Source organism: Mustelus asterias, unplaced genomic scaffold (assembly GCF_964213995.1).
Source record: "Mustelus asterias unplaced genomic scaffold, sMusAst1.hap1.1 HAP1_SCAFFOLD_184, whole genome shotgun sequence".
NCBI lineage: Eukaryota > Metazoa > Chordata > Chondrichthyes > Carcharhiniformes > Triakidae > Mustelus > Mustelus asterias.
In genome coordinates, this window is record NW_027590182.1 from 814227 (window position 1) to 829855 (window position 15629).

The 15629-nt window shown below is 42.0% G+C and overlaps 1 pseudogene across 1 annotated transcript; it reads left to right on the plus strand.

Moving 5' to 3' along the window:
* The first annotated feature begins 471 nt into the window (after positions 1-471).
* LOC144485281 (Ig heavy chain C region-like) lies at positions 472-14496 on the plus strand (annotated as a pseudogene). Its single transcript, XR_013496155.1, has 7 exons — positions 472-584; positions 717-1035; positions 2265-2305; positions 10777-11082; positions 12048-12357; positions 13271-13579; positions 14075-14496. The product of XR_013496155.1 is annotated as an Ig heavy chain C region-like (transcript).
* Positions 14497-15629: the final 1133 nt, after the last annotated feature.

Below are 15629 nucleotides of genomic sequence, written 5' to 3' on the forward strand. Positions count from 1 at the left end.
ACCCCTCATTTAGTTACAGAAATCGGTAAAAATTATTCTGATAAATGATGCTTTATTATTGTAATGTGACAGACCCGGAATTGTCGCAAAATAGACTGACGGTCTCTTTATTTTCCCAAAATGTTATTTCATCATTTTCAGATTTGTGTTCTTCTTGGGGGCGTGGTAAAAAAATCACCATATTTACAATGGAATTAGTTATTTTAAATAAAGAAATGATGAACTGCAATATCACCATCAGAAATAATGGAGACAATACAATGAACATATTCAGCCAAACAAATATCCCGACACAGATAAAATGTCCATTTTAATATTAACCTATTGTAAATCTGGAAGTCCATTCTGTTGGGGGTGTGGAAGGTGGGACCTGGATCCTGTCGCCGCCTCCAGCAGGGAATCAACAGGCGGCGCCTGGAAAGCCGCCCCCTTCTGCCGGGTATTTAAATACCGTTCACCGGACCGGAATCCAACAGTCCGGGAGGTGGTTTGTTCACTGAGTTCCTGACACAACCATTTCCCCCAATTTACCAGAAGGATGAGGTCGGCGATTTCTCTCAGTTTGTTGCTGACTTTCTTATCCGGTGAGTAGTTTTTTTTCATTGTCTAAGTCTCCCACAGTTACTGTCTCAGTTTTAGTCCATCTCTGTAATATTCCAGAGTCACAAACCATTACACCAGGATTAATCCTAGGGTTTTATGATCTATTTTTACAGGTGTCCAGTCGGAGGTTGTGTTGACTCAGCCAGAGGCAGAGACCGGGCGTCCCGGAGGCTCCCTGAAACTGACCTGTAAAACCAGCGGCTTCGATCTTAGCAGCAATGCCATGAACTGGATCCGGCAGGTTCCAGGACAGGGGTTGGAGTGGCTGGTTTACTACTATACTTCATCCAGCAACAACTACGCCCCAGCAATTAAGGATCGATTTACTGCGTCCAAAGACACTTCAACCAACATCTTCTCTTTGGAGATGACAAGGCTGAAGACCGAAGACACCGCCATCTATTACTGTGCAAGAGACCACAGCGAGAGGAACTAGGGATGGACCCGAACAAGAACAGCTCGAGAGGGAATTCAGCAACTTTCATCATAACCTGAAGGTCAGTATCTGTTTTAAATATAACACTAACGACAGTGATCAGAAGCAAAACACAAACTGCTTCTGACAAACCCAACTTAGTGAAAATTAAACATTAAACCAAGAAAACACACAGACATAATGGGCTGAGCTTTTCACTCTGTTTATATTTCCTGTTAACAGTTTCAGCAATTACACACCTGGATATAATGCTCGTTTTAACATTTCTGATACTTGGAGGAGATGTTTTTAGATTGTGTTTTGTAAACTGTTGCATGAAGTGTAAATTACATCACGAATAATGGTCTATTTGAAGTGAATATTGAGCGGCAGTAGTGAACAGAGAGTAAGTGCAGTTTTTGTGCGAGTGTCTGTCACTGTGATACAGCAGTGGGTCACAGTGCTGAGCACAGCGACATCCTCATACAAAAACCTCATGGAAAGAGATCGCTCAAATTGGTGATCAGCACCACAGCAGGATTTTCAAAGTAAAAGAGGCTTCAATGAAATAATGCGCAGAAGCAATATTAGTTTGTGAAAAGGTATAAAAATCTTCCCGTAAAATCTGTGTTGAACGATATGCTAAATCTACATAGAGGGTTTAAAAGCATTCCGATACCCTTTGTAAATATAATGACTTGGACAAGCTACAATATCTCACTCATTCGCTCTTAGAAGAGGCAGAATCAGATTTTTGAGAGTAGTGAAATTAAATCTCTGTATTTTACAGTTAGCAGTCAGACTCAGTATTTGTCATGCTGTGTCTCACTGTGATAACTGGGGTGGCACAACAGTTACTGTCAATACAAAAACCCTCAGCACTAATTGACCCAGACTGGGTCAGTGCTCTGTTTTGCAATCCAAAATTATTTGCAGTGCTGTATTATTTATGTCCAGCTCTGTACAAACAGCGAGAATCAAATGGAAAATTTATGATAACTATTCAATTATCATTTGGTGTTTTCAGTAACATGTTCATGTTATACCCGGTGAAATACAAAACATAAGGGTTATTTATGTAGAGCGAACGGTATCCACAAATACAATAATAATCTCATGAATATTAATTGACTTTGCTTTTCCTCTGGTTTGTGAATATTTAAAATAATGGCGGCTTTTCTGTCTATTTTTTGCAGGGCCAGTTATTGTATGATCCAGCCAAACGAATGTGACACTGTGACTACTTTGACTACTGGGGACAAGGGACCATGGTGACGGTGACTGCAGGTAAGAACCATGCAATTATTTAGTAACTGTTTTACTTGAGCTTTTGTTTTATATTTTTTATCGATTTTATTAATTCATTCGTTCACTGAAATGTGGTTTGGCGGATTCTGTACTAAAAATCTGAACAATGTTTCATGTGATTCTGCTGAAAATGGGGGTTATAAAATTATACTGTTAATTGACAAGGCGATGCTGAGGGATTCAATCCTTGGTTGTTGTATTTTGGTCTTTATCTGCTGAGGACATTGTGTGGCTGGGTTACTTTAAAAGTTACTGTCTAACTTCTGTTAAACAGTTCGACGTTTCTGCAGTGTATGAACTCGGTGACATCTAGTGGCTGCGGGTTGTACCATCTGCTGCACACGCATTTGAAATCTAACCCAATATTTTAAAAATGTGTTAAAGATTCTGTATTAATTGAGTGATCATATTCCGCTTACTCGCAATGCCGGTGTGGTTCTGACATATTTCTGTTAATTTAATCATTGATTAGTTTGGTGATGAGCGGATTGGCTGGATTTAAATTTGAGATTTGCTGTCAATGTTACATTTGATTCTATTGAAAGCGTTTGTAGAATTGAGCTGCTTCTGCATTATGCGGGGTTCAGTGATATATATTTTTTTCTGTTGAGGAGATTGTGGGTCTGGGTGACTTTGAATAAGTAAAATTTTTGAAATGGTTTGGCGATTCTGCATTATTTAATCTCGGTGACACTGAGCTGTTACACACTTTGTGATTGAATACAAACAGTCTTCGCGTCTGAAACTGCTTGACGCATGATTATATGTTGAAATCAGGCAGGCTTTATTCCATTGGCATTTTTGAAAATCATAATTGATAATTGCAGGTTAAACTAAATCACAGTTTACGCAGTTTGTTCAGAATATAGTTTGCCACTGCATTCACTATTTGGTTAACCTGCAATGTTAAATCTCAGTGATTGCTGCAGCTTTTACCATCCAAATGTTTAAATATGTTTGAAATATGATCCAATATGAATAAAATGTGGTAAAGTTTCCATATTAATGTGGTGGATATATTCTATCTCTTCACAATGCTATTGCTATTATTCCAGATTTCTGTTTTGTTTAATAATTCATACATTTGGTGACGAGCTGTTTTGCTGGATTCGATATTGAGATTTTCTTGCAATGTTACATTTGATTATGTTGAATGAATAATTGAGCTGCTTCTTCATGAAGCGGAATAATTCCCTCAGTGATGTGCTTTGGAGTGTTTATGTTCAGGAGATTCTGTGGTTCGGCCACTATGATAGTTTAAAATTTGCGAAGTGATTTGGTGTTTCCGCATTGTTTCTGCATTGTTTAAACTCGGCGGCACTGAGCGGTTACACGTTTTCTGGTTGAATGCAAAGAATCTCTGAGTTTGAAAGTCCTTGTAGTAGAAAACAGGCAGGTTTTGGAAAAAAATGAAATCAAGATATCACAACATTTTTATAAATTTTAACTAATGTTTAAATATTAAAATAAATCATGACTTACAAAGTTCACTTGGACACTAAGTCATTGCTGCAATCACAAACTTCTCATTAACCAATTTGATCATGAAATTAAGATAAATCAAACAATTATTGATCGGCAATATAACTCCATATTCACCAAAGATTTTTTTATGTTAATATCATTATTCATTAATCACCTCTAATAGTTCTGTTCAATTAAAATGACCAGAAAAGTTTCTGGGCTGGAAATATTTTGTGATAATTCCAGAAACTATTTCAATGATAACGTGCTGTTTCCATAGCAGCGCTCAATTCAACAAGATACTTTGCTTTAGTCGTTATATCCCAGATTAAGTTCGCATTCACTGGAATACGAGTTTTGCAGAATAAGACGTTGCTTTTTGGCAATTTATGTATCCGATTATTACATTTTCTTTCTGTGCAGTCGCAATCAGATTATTCCTTCCAAGTAATTTGTAATTGGATACCGAGATAATTAATTACTAATCTCATCTCAAAATTTATGAAATGGTTTGGTGTTTCTCAATTGTTTCTGTATTGTTTCAACTCTGTGAAACTGAGCGGTTACACGTTTTCTGGCTAAATGAAAATAAAACTGCGTTTGAAAATTCTTGCAGGGATAAAGGAAAAAGGTTTCGGAAAAATAAAATAATTAGATGTTTGGGCTTTTATTCAAGTTAACTGATGCTTACATATTAAAATAAATCATGAATTACAATTCTTACAGAGACACTGTATCTCTGTTAGGGAGATTACACTACCCTGAATCTGTTATATTTGAGGTGCTCATTTTCAGAAAAAATACATTTTTGCCCAGTTTTCATGATTTGAGACAGACAGGGAGAGATAGTTAAAAGGCGAAGGGAGTTTTGAAATGAACATCAGGTTAATTTAAATTTTTTATTGACTTTTTTGCAGTTGTAATTTGACCTTAGATCAATTAGAATCAAACAGTTTGAATAAATTTGACAGAGCGAACAGAGTTTTCTGACAGGTGGAATTCGCTGACACTCATGCAATTGTTCACATAATTGTGTTTGAATTGTAGTAAAGTGTCAACAGAAACTGGCTAGAGATGGACAAGTTAATGCTTGAAATTCAAAAAGATTAATTTAAATAAAAATATTATACTATTATAAATACTATAAAAATAATCTTATCTCTGCACTTGATAATAACATCATGTCTCCCATTACTGCTGAACACAGGATAGAATTATGGGAAGAATAAATGACAGAATAGAAGAATTGATTCTATCTGAACCTTATGTTTAATTCATATTAAATATTATAATGAAGAAAAAGTCTGGACTTACATTCTGCATCATGTTTTAGTGTTACAGAGGATTTGAATCAATTGTCCTCTTTGTGTTTGCACTGTTTAATTCAGATCTTCTTTAATTAAACAATGTGTTCAGTAATTAAGTTATATGGATGTTCTAAATTACTAAATCTTGGAAGCAGTATTATTGACTTCAAACTGCCAGGCCGTTACAGTCTATACATATTCAGCAGTATGCAATTTTAACACTTTTGCAGGTTATAATAAGACACTTGTAGTAAAAGTGAAAAAGTAAAATATTACAATGTGATTAGATTTAAGTAAATGAATGACAGATGTCTGAATGTTTCTGTTCAGTAATTTGAAATTATATTTAACATTGTCTAAGATTTAATTGTAACCTAATTATTTAACAATGTTGGAGGCAGAAGCACATTTTGAATGATTGAAAACCCATTTTATTACAGAGTACAAATGAGCTGACAGGAGAACTAACTAGTAATTAACAATAACTTAAAATATAATAATGCTGCTGATTAATTCAAAACAAACTACCGTGAATATTGTACAGGCGTGCAAAATACAATCCGTTTTAGAGAATATTCAATTGTATCGGAAATGTATTCAGAAACAAAACATTACTTTACTCAGCTGTGCTCACTCGATAAAGTGCTTTGCTTTGATTAATTTGTTGAGTACATTTAATTAAGAAATTAGATCTAATCAGGTAATGATTTTCAATCTAAATGTTTCTTGATTTGGTTACTTCTTGCTGTGTCACCGCATCTCTGTTAGGGACATTGAACTGTCCTGAATCTGTTATTTTTGATTGCTCATTTTCGGCGAAATTACATTTTTACATAGTTTTCGAGAAGTGAGACAGAGGAATAATTAACAGTCGAAAGGTGTTTTGAAATGAATATCAGTTTAATTTAAAATAGGTTATTAATTTTCTGTTGTTGTAAGTTGGCCATTGATCAATTAGAATCCAACAGTTTGAATGAAATTGACAGATTGAACAGATCGATCTGCTGGGCACTCGATTGTTGCACCGTTTATGTCTGTTCTGTTTCTGTGCGCGTGGTCACTGTGTTGGGGCCAGGAAACACACACACACACACACACGCACACACACACACACACACACACACATGCACTATCCCTCCCACATTCCCGTACTCTCACTTCGTCTCACACTCATTCACATGCTCCCTCTCTCATACGAACACTTCCACACGCATTCTCTCACGCAGGCACATATTTCTCTCTCTTTCACACGCTTACTCCCTTACACATTATCTCACATACGCACAATCTTGCTCTCAAACACTGTCTCTCACAAAGACTCTCTCTCTCACACGCCCACAGTCTCTCCGTCTCTCACACACGAACACACATGTATACACAATGTATCTCTCTGAAACACTCCACCTATCACAGACACGTTTTCTCTCAATCGTTATTTCACTCACACACACTCACACATCCACTCTGTCTAATTTTCACACTTTTTCTCGCTCACACTCTCCCCGCCCCTCCACACACGCACACACACACACACACACACACTTTGAAGAACAGAGACACTCTCACACACATAAAGAATATCTCTTCAAACACACACTCTCTCTCTCACACACACACATTCGCGATATCACATATCCTTTCTCTACGCACACTCTCTCCTCTTGCACACACAGACCACTGTCTCACACACGTGCAAAAGCACTCATGTGTCTGACACACTCTCACCCACATAAACCACACACAACGTCTCTCTCTCACACACAAAAACTCTTTCTCTCTGTCACAGACACACACGCTCACACACACACACACACTCAAAAATATTGCTTCTATCACCCACACACATTGTACACATCTTTCTCACTCACACGCAATCCCATGCACACTTTCACACACTCATGAACCTACTATTTTGCTTTCAAATAGGCACTCCCTCTCGCACACACTGTCTTTCACATGAACACAACACTCTCTCCCACACACAGACCCTCCTTCTCAAGCACACGCACTCTCTTTCACAGACACCCTGTATCTCATATAGACACACTTCTTTTCACATAAACACACACTCAATCACACACAGAAGTACTCTCTCATACAGACTCCCCACACACATTCTCCCCGCCCCTCCACACACACACTTTCAAGGTGAGACACACTATCACACACAAAGAATAACTCTTCAAACACATGCTCTCTCACACACACACATTATCTCACACACCCTTTCTCGCACACACACTCTCCCCTCTTGCACGCACAGCCCACTGTCTTACACACGTGCAAACGTAGTCTATCACACACAGGCACCCTCCCACACATTCACTCTCTCTCTCTCTCTCTCTCACACACACACCCAAACACCCTCTCACACACTTTCCATCTCACATACGTCAGAGTGTCTGTCCTTGACATCATAGAATAGAATCATAGGATCCTACAGTACAGAAGGAGGCCATTCAGCCCATCGAGTCTGCACCAACAGCAATCCCGATCCCCATAACCACATGTATTTACCCTAACTAGTCACCCTGACACTAAGGCGCAATTTAGCACGGCTAATCCACCGAACCCGCACATCTTTGGACTGTGGGAGGAAACAGGAACACCCGAATGAAACCCAAATAGACATGGGGGGAACTTGCAAACTCCACACAGACAGTGACCCAAGTCGGGAATCCAACTCTGAGGCAGCAGCGCTAATCACTGTGCCACCGTGCCACCATCCCCCCGCCCCCCCACTTACTCACTCGCATTCACTCACTCACCCTCATTCACTCACACTCACACCCTCATTCACTCACCAGCACTCACTCACTCACACCCACTCACCCTCACACATCCTCACTCACTCATCCCCATTCACTCACTGTCACTCAGCTACCCACACTCATGCGCTATCACTCACTCAACCTCACTCACTAACCCTCAGTCACTCACTCAGAGCCTCAGTCACTCACCAACACTCATAGTCACCTTCATTCACTCATCCCACTAACCCACCCTCACTCACCCAGTCTCACTCACTCTCACTCACTCACCCTACTTACCCACCCTCATTTATCCAGTCTCACTCACTCTCACTCACCCTCACTCACCCCACTAACGCACCTTCACTCATCCAGTCTCAATCACTCTCACTCACTCACCGCATTCACCCTCCCTCACTTATCCAGTCTCATTCACTCTCACTCACCCTCACTCACCCCACTTACGCACCTTCACTCATCCAGTCTCAATCTCTCTCACTCACACTCACTCACTCTCCCCACTTACCGACCCTCACTCACCCAGACGCACCCCCACACACTCAAGCTCAATCACCCTCTCTCTCTCACGTACGCCACCTGACCCATTCAAACTCACTGAGACTCACGCACCTACATTCACTCACACACCCTCACATATTCACCATCACTCAAGGTCACCCACCCTAACTCACAGATCCTCAATCACTCATCCTCACTCAAACACCTTCACTCACTCACCCTCACTCATCCACCCATCCGCATTTATTCTCCCTCACACACTCTCACACCACCCTCAATAACACACCCTGACTCACTCACTCTCTCACCCTCACTTACTAAGTCACATTCACTCCTCACCCTCATTCACTCGCTCTCACTCACCCACCTTCACTAACCTTCACGCATCCTCACTCGCTCACCCTCATTCATTCATTCTCTCTTACCAACACTCACTCACCCACCTTCACTCACACATTCAGCCACCTTCACTCACCCACCATCTCTCACACACCCTCATTTACTCACGCTCTCTCAACCTCACCCACACTTACTCACTCACACTCAATCACTCACCCTCACTTACCCACCTCCCATCACTCACACACCATCACTCATCCACTTTCACTCCTTCAATCACTCACCCTCACGCACTCACATTCTCTCACTCACACTCACTAAACCTGTGTGTGGAGGTCTGCGATGAGAGAGAAGAAAGATCTCAAGCAGCAGTTTGGTCTTCAAATGTGGGAGCTGCCCTGGGAATGTGGAGAGCTGGAGGGAATCCCTGGGGGCTCAGGGCCAAGGACAATGGCAAAGAGCCGGGGAGAACAGGAGGCGTGGTAAAGGGCAGAGAGCTGGCGGCGGGGGGGGGGGGGGGGGGGGGGGCACAGAGTCTGGGGAAAGGGCCGAGAGCCAGGAGAAAGGGCAGAGAGCCAGGAGAAAGGGCAGAGAGCCAGGAGAAATGGGAAAGAGCGCCAATGGAAAGGGCAGGGAGCCAGGTGAAAGGGCAGAGAAACAGGAGAAAAGGCAGCGAGATGGAGGAAATGGCAGAGAGATCAGGGAAAGAGGAGAGAGCCAGGATAAAGGGCAGGGAGGCCGGGGAAAGGACAGAGAGCCGACGAAAAGTGCAAAAGAGCCCTGGGGAAAGGGCAGAGAGTCAGGGGGAAAGGCAGAGAGTCAGGGGGGATGGGCAGAGAGCCGGGGGAAAGGACAGAGAGCCAGGGGAAAGGGGAAAGAGAATAGTGAGCAGGGACAGAGGGCAGAGAGCCAGGGGAAAGGGTAGGGTGCTGAGGGAAAGGGCAGAGAGCCGGGGGGAGAGGGCACAGAGCTGGAGGGAAGTGTAGAGAGCCAGGTGGAAGTGCAGAGAGCCGGGTGAAAGGGGAAAGGAGCCACAGGGAATGGCAGAGAGCCAGGGGAAAGGGCAGAGTGCCAGGGAAAATGGGCAGAGAGTGGGTGATCGACGGGCGGAGTGAGGAGGTGCAAAATAGAGCTATCACCACAATCAGATCATCTGTAATCTCAGTGAACGATGGAGGTGACTTCAGGGTCCGAATGGTCAACTCTTGCTATTAATGTACGACCCTTAAATTAGTCAATGTTGCAATTATTTGAATTTGTAATCACATTTACAGTTTCCTGGTCATTCAGTAAGTATTCATTCCGAAGGTATTTCTGAAGGAAAGTCACTAATCTTCGTTTTGTGGAGTGAGAGGCAGTGAGTTGGAGAGAGGAAGGGGCATTAGTCAGTTTGAACACAGGCAATATCCAAAAATTACAATGTGGACATGCCGACGCTAGGTTGGGGTGGGCACAGTAAGGAGTCTCACAACACCAGGTTAAAGTACAACACGCTTATTTGGAATTGCGAATTTTTGGAGCTCTTTCATCAGGTGAGTGGCTGATATGAATGAAGAGACAACTTCTTCATCACAAAGTGCTGTTGTTTGAGAAATAGGTAGTGCCTGAAATAATGGAGAAAGTCTTTACTCTTCTCTGTTAATCCAATGAATGGTATGTCATTACGATGACATCAAAATGATTTTGTCTTTACAATCTGATAGATGTGGTGACATTGATGTGAGTTTCTACAAAAATGGCGATTCCCAACTGATAGGAGTAACAGAAGCTCAAAGGTGTGCGTAGGTTTTAATCGGGAAATATTAACTTAAGTTCATAATTCTAGTCAAATCGTGACGTTGAAACATAGAAAATAGAAGCAGGAGGAGGCCATTCGGCCCTTTGACCCTGCTCCACCATTCACTTTGATCATGGCTCAATAATATCCTGACCCCGCCTACTACCCATATCCACTGATCCCTTTAGGCCCAAGAGCTATACCTAATATAGAAACATACTTGTATAAATATGTTTAATTAATTAATAAACGCAGGTAATAGTCTAACTTGTTTAAACGACTATTCTTTCCCAGCGACACCGTCTCCGCCCACTCTCTACAGCCTCGTCTCTTCCTGTCAGCAACACAACCCCGACGGCTCCATCACCTACGGCTGTTTGGCGATGGACTACTCTCCAGATGTCTCCAAACTGACTTGGAAGAAAAATGGGCAGCTGATCGACACTGGATTTAAGACTTATCCATCGGTGAGAAACGCGAAGGGAACCTACACCTTGAGCAGCCAGTTAACCATCACCCAGTCAGAGGGAGAGTGCAGCAAAATCAAGTGTGAGGTTCGACACAGCAGCTCGGTCAAGAGCATTGGAATGCAATGTAAGTGTTGTGGAACTTGGGCAAGACAGGAACGCGCCGATTGAACTGTATAAGGCTTTAGTTATAACTGATATGTAGCACTCTGAAAAATTGAATTATGCAAAATCCAGGTAAGTGCCTACTGACTGAAAAGTTGCTCAGAACCAAAGAACAACAGAAATGCTACTGCGCAGAATGAGGCCATTTAGCCCATCATGTCTGTGCTGGCCAAAAGGGAGAACAAATAAACGAGCCTGACAAAGTAAGCCTATTTTCCAGCCCTTGCTCCGTAGCATTGCAGCTTAAAGCACTTGAGATGCAGACACAGATACCTTTTAAATGACCATGCTCCCTGGTAATTGAACCCTCCACTTGGGGAATGAATTATTTCTGCCTACGTCCCTTATTATTTTGTGAACCACAATTATGTCACGCCTCAGCCTCCTCTTTTCCGAAAGAGAACAAACCCTGCCTATCCAATCTCGCCTCATGGCGGCAATTTTCAGTCCCTGGCAACATTCTTGTAAACCTCATCTCTCTCCAGAGTCATTACGTTATTCCTGCATTGTGGTGACCAGAACTGTACAGCAAACTCCAAACGTGGCCTAACTAGGTTTTATGCAGCTCCATCATTGCATCACTGTTTTTGTATTCAATCCCTCACATAATAGAGGAACTAATCTGATATGCTTTCTTGATCAACTTTTCCAGCTGCCCTACCATCTACAAGGACCTGTGGACGTGCTCTCTAAAGTCTTGCATTTCCTCAATCCCTCTTAACATTCCAGTTTATTGCCTTGCTTTGTTTTCCCTCCCCAAATGCATTGTGTGGCACTTTTGACGGTTGAATTCCATTCGCCATTTCCCTGCCAATTCAACCAAACCATGGATATAATTCTCAAATCGGCAGCTATGGTGCTAAAATAAAAGAACTAATTTTAATTGATGTCAATTGAATCTTCAAGTAACGTCTGAACATTTGTTTGTTGAAGGCCCAATCGTTATCACCCCAACCGTTATCCTCACCGTGAGTTCCAGTGAAGAAATCACCAGCAGAAAATTTGCAACCATCGTCTGTTCAATCATTGATTTCCAGCCAAAGTCAATGACGGTGAAGTGGCTGAAGAATGGACAACCCATGAATTCAGGAATTGTCACCTCTCCCGCCTGTGAAGTGAATGGGAACTTCTCGGCCAGCAGTCGGTTGACAGTCTCCGCTCAGGAATGGTTCAGCAAAGCGGTCTATACCTGCCAGGTCACTCATCAAGGATTTACTGAGTCAGAACATCAGCGGATCTCTGGGTAAGAGACTCAAACCGAGAAAAAAATTATTCCGCTGTTAATCGAAATTAGGGATCTATTAAAGTTAATACAAAGCATAGAACAACTTCTAAGTTATTGTCATGTAGTTTGCTGCATTGGGACAGTGCCCCATTCAGAACTTCATCACAACATCAATTTTTGTTATTCCTTCATGAGATGTGCATTTGTGGCCCATCCCGGGGGCCACTTAAGCGTCAACCACGTTACTGTGGATCTGGAGTCACATGCATGCCAGGCCAGATAAAGACAACAGATTTACTTTTCTAAACGGCATTCGTGAACCAGGTGGGCTTTTGCAACAATGGCTTCATGATGATCATTTGACTTTTAATCATAGATTTTTACTAAATTCAAATTTCACCATCTGCAGTGGTGAGATTCGAATCTGTGTCCCCAGAGTCGTGCCCTGGGTTACAAGACCATTGGCAACACCACCATGCCACTGCCTCCCCTTGAAGTAGTGTTCCCTTCCATTTTGAAGTAATATAGTGAGCGAGGTGGTCTTGATGTCAGCTTTTTCCTGAGACAGCTGGTAAGATTTGGAGAGACAGTCGGTGTCGGACTGTTTCACAGGTCACAGCATAGGGGTAAAATATTGGGAAGTGCATCCACCCTACTTATAAACTAACTGCCAGTACTTGGTTCCTGAGTTCAGGAATGCTATATTTGTTGGGGAATACTGCAATGTTGATTCATGAGAATGATACCGCTGCTAAAATACTTGAACAAAAAGAGAATAATTTCACAGAGCAGGCTGGTTTTCCATCCTCCATAGAGGTTGAAAGGTGATAGAGGTTGATATATCGAAGGCAACTTCGTCTCCTTCAGGCTGAAGACTGCTGTCTTGCTTCTGAAGAGGGAACTAGGGTTGATTTTCATTTTTCATTCACAGATCCTCCCCAGTGCCCTGATACCACAGTGACGATACAGCCACCACCAATAGAACAGGTCTTACTGGAGGCAACAGTGACCTTAACCTGCATCATTTCTAATGCTCCTTATGGAGTCAACGTATCCTGGATCCGAGACAGGAAGTATTTGAAATCAGAGATTGCCGAAAAGCCTGGAGCGGATCCTGACAGCGTGGTCAGCAAATTAAACGTCTCGACACAAGCCTGGCTGAGTGCGGCTGTGTTTGACTGCGTGGTGAGCCATCAGGATCTGCCGACCCCTTTAAGAAAATCCATCCACAAGGAAACAGGTGAGCTGAGAGATTGAAGCAATAAATGTGTCACTGTGTCTATTTCCAGTGTAAGTGGACTGGTCAATATTCAGTATTCAGTGCATTAATGGTCTCCCCTGAGTGGAAACTCCACTAACTAAAGACTCTGGTCCTGCAGATATTTTTACGGGGAAATTTGATGTGTTGATGAATGAAAAGTGAACTGAAGGCGATGTTATTGGGTTTAGATCGAATAAGGAGGGAGGAGCCTGATGTGGAGCATAAAAACCAATAAAAAAGCAGAACAGTTGGGCCGAAGAGCCTGATTCAGTGCTGTAAACTTTCTGAAACTTTCCAGTCCAACCCGCTGAGTTATTTGAGAAAACAATTGCGTTCAACTCTCCTCCAAGCTGGAAGTCAAAAATAAAAACATTTAGAATCGAAAGCGAAGCACATTTTTCTGATACCGAGCCAGCAGTTTCATTGTCTCCAGAATTCTCCAGTTTATTGACATTTATTGTACATTTTCTGCAGATCCAAATCCGCGGGAACCGTTCGTCTCTGTCCTCTTGCCCTCGGCAGAAGAAGTCTCCGCTCAGAGATTCGTCTCCCTCAGCTGCTTAGTGAGACGTTTCTCCCCTCGAGAGATCTTCGTCAAGTGGACCGTCAACGACAAGCCGGTGAATCCTGGGAACTATAAGAACACCGAGGTGGTCGCGGAGAGCGGGAATAGCTCCTTCTTCATGTACAGCCTGTTATCCATTGCTGCAGAGGAGTGGTCCAGCGGCGCTTCTTACTCCTGTGTGGTGGGACATGAAGCCATCCCCTTGAAGATCATCAACAGAACAGTTGACAAATCCAGCGGTAAACCCAGTTTTGTGAACATTTCCCTTGCTCTGATGGACACCGTTAATTCATGTCAATGAGAATCATTCGCGAACATTAAAAACTTCAATAAAAATAATAAAATATTTTTCCTCTAACAACAAATGAAATAGCCAAACGCTTAATTGATTGTTTTTCAGTTTTACTTCCATTAGCTATCTTTGGTTTGACTCAGATATTTTCAGGTCTCAGGTCCAAGTCTTGTTGAACCAGTGCGCCCAGCTCAGACAGACCCTGTGTTAGAGACAGAGTGGAGCGCATTCATTACAGGATTCTGCAAAATATCTTCACCGACTTTCCTCCCTGAGGAAAACTCCGACAATTTCAACATTTCTGACAAACAAACACAACATTTAGATCTCGGTGTTCCTGCTTCTCTCGTTGTCCATGCCTTTACGCATTGATGTCATATTTAAGCTGCTGCACCACACCCACTGGGAACTGAAGTGAGGGTCACACAGAAACATGGAGCAACAATCCCCCCATCAGAGAGAGGGAGAGTGAAATTGTTAACATACCGGATTCCTACTCACCCAACAAAGAGAGGGGAGGAGCAGTAGCTAACCCATGTACCATCACTTCCTCAACGAAAGCAGGAGGAATGGCATTATTTAATCCATTCACCTCCACCTCCTCAGTGGTTAGAACCATCAGGCACATTGCTTCACCAGGTAGAGAGAGGTAAACTATGAGCTCACTCTCCTCCCTCTCCCCAAGTAGCGTGTTTGGAAGGGAACGGCTCTCGACTATAAGGACTCAGTTGTCAACAGTACAAATTAGCTTCCGTTTACTTGCTGCAGACTTTGAAGTATCATTATCATTATCAAAGTGTCATTGAAGTATATAATACACATATACTTATATATATATATACTTATATATATATATATATGAATGTATACTTATATACATATATACTTATGCAACATAGTTTAAAAATGTTTCAACACTCTTGTTCCTGTTAATCATGTGCTGGCATTGATTTCCCATGATACAAATTTAAACAAATAATAGAATCCTCCCCGGTTTTCACTGTTCTGTCACTGAGGTTTCTGAGATGCATCAATGAATTATTTCATTCGCTCTCCTGATATCACCGTGCCATTCACATAAAAGAAATTTCTACAGCAAACACGGAAAATATGCTCCATTATTCATATTGTTTGGATCATGTTCAGTTAATGATTGCCAGTGAAACTTGAAG